Source organism: Odontesthes bonariensis, chromosome 2 (assembly GCF_027942865.1).
Source record: "Odontesthes bonariensis isolate fOdoBon6 chromosome 2, fOdoBon6.hap1, whole genome shotgun sequence".
NCBI lineage: Eukaryota > Metazoa > Chordata > Actinopteri > Atheriniformes > Atherinopsidae > Odontesthes > Odontesthes bonariensis.
In genome coordinates this window covers 40,686,106-40,693,195 of record NC_134507.1, presented here as the reverse complement: position 1 = coordinate 40,693,195, position 7,090 = coordinate 40,686,106, and positions in this window count along the sequence as shown.

Sequence of the window (7,090 nt, the reverse complement as noted above, 5' to 3'; positions counted from 1 at the left end):
AAACATTGTTTTAAAGACTTTTTTAAAATCTTTTTTATCCTTTTTTCATGTTTTTCAGGCTTGTTGCTCCATCAGTGTTAAAACAAGAATAAATGTTTCATGTAAAATCTACTGATCATTGTATGTTCTTTATGCTGAGTTGTAAATAAACAGTTGGAATCATAATTCACTGTATCCTGTATATATTTGTTGGGAGAGACTTTTGCCAAGTTTAGATTACAGCAGATTATCAGAAAATATGCAGCTGAACTCAACACAAACAGCTCTGATGGCTGCAGAAGATGCAGTCTGAGAAAAGGAGATTTATTTCAGTTCTATACCGATTTATTTGTGCTTTACATGCAGGTTTTATCATAATAACTCCTGGCAGATTTCTCAGGGGGGCAATAGTAGCGATGATGACTAAAGTGACCCGTTCAATGAGTAAATTAATAAGTAACAAGTCAGCTGTCACTATTAGTTTTCTTTCAGGTCAACTCACATCACCAACACCACATATCAGGCTCATCCAGCTGCGCTGCTATGCTAATGTTTCCCAGGACAGCTAGCTTGACGCAGCTTTGCCTATGAACTCTTGAACAAAGCTGCTCACAAAGAGTAGCTCAGGAGGATGGGACGCTGCCTGGGGTTGGACTCATCATGGGTTCCATTCCCTCAGATCCTCTGTGGACTTCCAGGTTTTACTCTTTAAGGAATCTGATCATCATTTCTTTCAGGGATAGAGACCAACAATCAAAGTAAGGTTTCTGGAAGCTCGTTGGCGACTGCAGATGTTGGAGTGATCTGTGAGCAGGCGGCTGCTGTGTGTGTGCTTCTCCATCTGCCTCTTTTTACCTCCATCCTCCCTGCAGCAGGAGGTGGAGTCCACAGTGGAGCCACCTGATGGGAACAGGCTGAATTTCCTCAGGACATGACACCTGTGTCACAGCAGCAGGTGTGGCAGATGACAGGTAGCTTATCAATAGTCAGGCAGAGGGTGTAAATCTACAGAAACTTGTTTGCTTGCAGATGGTTAAAGGATCGTTATCATGTGTGCTGTGGAATGTAACTGGACAAGAAAACACTGTGAGATGCTCTGCCATCCCTCAGAGTTCACCTGGAGGTCATCAGCTCTCTTCCAGCACCTTTTGTCTTTGTGCGCTCGTTGTTCCTGCTCCTTCTCACCCGGAGATCCTGCTACATTTTTATTAATGACTTTACAAATGCCCATTTGTCACAGTTGATGAGGAATGCCGCTGTTGAAAGGAGTAATTAGCATTTGTGCCCCGAGCAGACCTCCACTGATTTGTAATCATTAAAGTTATTTTAGCCTTAGGGAGTTTCTTTTGTTTTGTGACTGAATGTTACAAATGAAGACATTTCCCCATAACTTAGAGCCTCCACCTATCCTTCAGAGACTTTAGGCATGTGTCCAGGATGGCGAGGGGAAAGACTCTCACACTCGGGTGCGGCTCAGGGCTCCAGGCTGGGACCTCACACTGACAGAAGGTAAAACAGTTCAGTTTCTCCCTCAGAAAGAAAGCTCAAAGCTGCACCTCAACCACACCTTACAGCATCTCGTTGGGACGGGGAGGCCATAAGACAGGAAACTTTATCATTAACTAGGTGAATGTGATTTTATGCTAAAATTTTAATCAACATTTAAATGAATCAAACAAAATCAGTTTTGTAAATTAGCTCAGTTGAATTCAACTCAACAATACTCATTAATCCCTGAAGGTAAATTATATCCCTGCAGGATTTTTTATTACTAAAGATCAGCTGCTGTTACAGAGAACTAAATAAAATGTAATCAGCTGAAGTGTAGCAGAGAGGAAGGTGTGGTAGAAACCTTCAGAGGTCTCCATTAGTGGGTCGGGCTGTTGTTTCTGTAGCTTAGCAACAGCTCAGCTGATGATGTCACACACAGTGAAGAAATGCTTTAAACTTCCTCCTCCTTTTCCTCCAGTTTGTTCCTGCTCTGCATCCTAGACGTCTCCTCTTCAGCTTATCCAGATTTGGGGTATTTTTCCAGCCATTTCCTGGGCTTTTGTGAAGCTCAGTTAGCTGCACCAACAGTTTTCCGTTGCTACGGTTACACATCATAACAGATGTGAAAAACTACCAGAGTGACCAGCAGAGGTCCTTCCAGCAGCATCCACACCAGCTCAGAAACATGTTTCAGAAGTCTCTGTTTTCACAGAGAAAATCTGAAAAAGATGCAAAGAATTCTGACATAATGGTGCTGACCATCAATCTAAATTTCTAAAAAACTAAAGCTGACATATATGTTTATTATTTTATTTTTTTAACTAGAATTATATTACGGTGGAATTCTGCAGTTAAAGAAAGAGGAAAACCTCCATTTAACCACGAGTTACAGCAGATTAAATCTATAGGTTAGTGTAAATATAAATATATATGGTGAAAAACACCAACTTCATGGTCGCACTGGAGGAAACTCAGGTATTCTGCAGAAGCACAGGAGTTCATCCCCTTCAGATTATGAATATCTGACGTTGATTCCTGTTTATAAAAGAATCTATAGCCCCTTTCATACTACCTTAGCAGGTCCAAATTGCCACTTCGACCCGCGTCGAGCAATGTGAAAGCTTGGCGTATTAGGTGATCCGTGTCGCCTGAAGCCGAGTTCAGGGGGCGTTGCCTAGTGGCAGAGCGTCACATGAAACACATAAAATGCTGGGCGTGTACAATGACGTAGGCACAAGCCATGCATCGAAGGTAGGGTTAAATACACCTGCCTGCATCAAATTTTTCAAACCAACGATGGAGGGACACCTTGAGGACTCGTCAGGTTTTTGTGAAATGTGGGACCGAGATGTAATAAGGTATCAATTAGTTTTAATGAATTCCATGTTCTTTTTCATTTAATTCCATGTTAAGTACTTGTGTTTCTTTAGTTGCACTGACTGATTGATATGGATTTTCCGAGGCAGTGAAAGTGGTGACATGATAACCGCAATTGTTTTTGTTTTATTTTTTATACAAGACATGAGTTGCGGGAGCGCTGAATTCTACTAGGTGAAAGTTTTTTCATGACACCATTATGACAGCGTATTAAAGAAATTCTTTGATCTCAAGTAAAGTGGTAGCATTTTGATATGTTATGAACATATCATGAAGTATAACCTGACTGTCATGACACCATTATGACAGCGTATTGAAGATATTCTTTGATCTCAAGTAAAGTGGTCACATTTTCATTTGTCATGAACATATCATGAAGTATAACCTGACTGTCATGACACCATTATGACAGTGTATTGAAGATATTCTTTGATCTCAAGTAAAATTGATGCATTTTGTTGTCTCATGAACATATCATGAAGTATAACCTGACTGTCATGACACCATTATGACAGTGTATTGAAGATATCCTTTGATCTCAAGTAAAGTGGTCGCATTTTTATTTCTCATGAACATATCATGAAGTATAACCTGACTGTCATGACACCATTATGATAGTGTATTGAAGATATTCTTTGATCTCAAGTCAAGTGGTCACATTTTAATTTGTCATGAACATATCATGAAGTATAACCTTACTGTCTTGACACCATTATGACAGTGTATTGAAGATATTCGTTGATCTCAAGTAAAGTGGTCACATTTTCATTTGTCATGAACATATCATGAAGTATAACCTGACTGTCATGACACCATTATGACAGCGTATTGAAGATATTCTTTGATCTTAAGTAAAATTGACACATTTTGTTATCTCATGAACATATCATGAAGTATGACCTGTCTGTCATGACACCATTATGACAGCATATTGAAGATATTCTTTGATCTCAAGTAAAGTGGTCACATTTTCATTTGTCATGAACATATCATGAAGTATAACCTGACTATCATGACACCATTATGACAGTGTATTGAAGATATTCTTTGATCTCAAGTAAAGTGGTCGCATTTTGATTTCTCATGAACATATCATGAAGTATAACCTGACTGTCATGACACCATTATGACAGCGTATTGAAGATATTCTTTGATCTCAAGTAAAGTGGTCACATTTTCATTTGTCATGAACATATCATGAAGTATAACCTGACTGTCATGACACCATTATGACAGTGTATTGAAGATATTCTTTGATCTCAAGTAAAATTGATGCATTTTGTTGTCTCATGAACATATCATGAAGTATAACCTGACTGTCATGACACCATTATGACAGTGTATTGAAGATATCCTTTGATCTCAAGTAAAGTGGTCGCATTTTTATTTCTCATGAACATATCATGAAGTATAACCTGACTGTCATGACACCATTATGATAGTGTATTGAAGATATTCTTTGATCTCAAGTCAAGTGGTCACATTTTAATTTGTCATGAACATATCATGAAGTATAACCTGACTTTCATGACACCATTATGACAACGTATTGAAGATATTCTTTGATCTCAAGTAAAGTGGTCACATTTTCATTTGTCATGAACATATCATGAAGTATAACCTTACTGTCTTGACACCATTATGACAGTGTATTGAAGATATTCGTTGATCTCAAGTAAAGTGGTCACATTTTCATTTGTCATGAACATATCATGAAGTATAACCTGACTGTCATGACACCATTATGACAGCGTATTGAAGATATTCTTTGATCTTAAGTAAAATTGACACATTTTGTTATCTCATGAACATATCATGAAGTATGACCTGTCTGTCATGACACCATTATGACAGCATATTGAAGATATTCTTTGATCTCAAGTAAAGTGGTCACATTTTCATTTGTCATGAACATATCATGAAGTATAACCTGACTATCATGACACCATTATGACAGTGTATTGAAGATATTCTTTGATCTCAAGTAAAGTGGTCACATTTTCATTTGTCATGAACATATCATGAAGTATAACCTGACAGTCATGACACCATTATTACAGTGTATTGAAGATATTCTTTGATCTCAAGTAAAGTGGTCACATTTTCATTTGTCATGAACATATCATGAAGTATAACCTGACTGTCATGACACCATTATAATAATGTATTGAAGATATTTTTTGATCTCAAGTAAAGTGGTCACATTTTCATTTGGCATGAACATATCATGAAGTATAACCTGACTGTCATGACACCATTATGACAGTGCATTGAAGATATACTTTGATCTCAAGTAAAGTGGTCACATTTTCATTTGTCATGAACATATCATGAAGTATAACCTGACTGTCATGACACCATTATGACAGCGTATTGAAGATATTCTTCGATCTCAAGTAAAATTGACGAATTTTGTTGTCTCATGATTATATCATGAAGTATAACCTGACTGTCATGACACCATTATGACAGTGTATTGAAGATATTCTTTGATCTCAATTAAAGTGGTCACATTTTCATTTGTCATGAACATATCATGAAGTATAACCTGACTGTCATGACACCATTATGACAGTGTATTGAAGATATTCTTTGATCTCAAGTAAAGTGGTAACATTTTCATTTGTCATGAACATATCATGAAGTATAACCTGACTGTCATGACACCATTATGACAGTGTATCGAAGATATTCTTTGATCTCAAGTAAAGTGGTCGCATTTTTATTTCTCATGAAATTATCATGAAGTATAACCTGACTGTCATGACACCATTATGACAGCGTATTGAAGATATTCTTTGATCTCAAGTAAAGTGGTCACATTTTCATTTGTCATGAACATATCATGAAGTATAACCTGACTATCATGACACCATTATGACAGTGTATTGAAGATATTCTTTGATCTCAAGTAAAATTGATGCATTTTGTTGTCTCATGAACATATCATGAAGTATAACCTGACTGTCATGACACCATTATGACAGCGTATTAAAGAAATTCTTTGATCTCAAATAAAGTGGTAGCATTTTGATATGTTATGAACATATCATGAAGTATAACCTGACTGTCATGACACCATTATGACAGCGTATTGAAGATATTCTTTGATCTCAAGTAAAGTGGTCACATTTTCATTTGTCATGAACATATCATGAAGTATAACCTGACTGTCAAAACACCATTATGACAGTGTATTGAAGATATTCTTTGATCTCAAGTAAAGTGGTCACATTTTCATTTGTCATGAACATATCATGAAGTATAACCTGACTGTCATGACACCATTATGACAGTGTATTGAAGATATTCTTTGATCTCAAGTAAAATTGATGCATTTTGTTGTCTCATGAACATATCATGAAGTATAACCTGACTGTCATGACACCATTATGACAGTGTATTGAAGATATCCTTTGATCTCAAGTAAAGTGGTCGCATTTTTATTTCTCATGAACATATCATGAAGTATAACCTGACTGTCATGACACCATTATGATAGTGTATTGAAGATATTCTTTGATCTCAAGTCAAGTGGTCACATTTTAACTTGTCATGAACATATCATGAAGTATAACCTGACTTTCATGACACCATTATGACAACGTATTGAAGATATTCTTTGATCTCAAGTAAAGTGGTCACATTTTCATTTGTCATGAACATATCATGAAGTATAACCTTACTGTCTTGACACCATTATGACAGTGTATTGAAGATATTCGTTGATCTCAAGTAAAGTGGTCACATTTTCATTTGTCATGAACATATCATGAAGTATAACCTGACTGTCATGACACCATTATGACAGCGTATTGAAGATATTCTTTGATCTTAAGTAAAATTGACACATTTTGTTATCTCATGAACATATCATGAAGTATGACCTGTCTGTCATGACACCATTATGACAGCATATTGAAGATATTCTTTGATCTCAAGTAAAGTGGTCACATTTTCATTTGTCATGAACATATCATGAAGTATAACCTGACTATCATGACACCATTATGACAGTGTATTGAAGATATTCTTTGATCTCAAGTAAAGTGGTCGCATTTTGATTTCTCATGAACATATCATGAAGTATAACCTGACTGTCATGACACCATTATGACAGCGTATTGAAGATATTCTTTGATCTCAAGTAAAGTGGTCACATTTTCATTTGTCATGAACATATCATGAAGTATAACCTGACTGTCATGACACCATTATGACAGTGTATTGAAAATATTCTTTG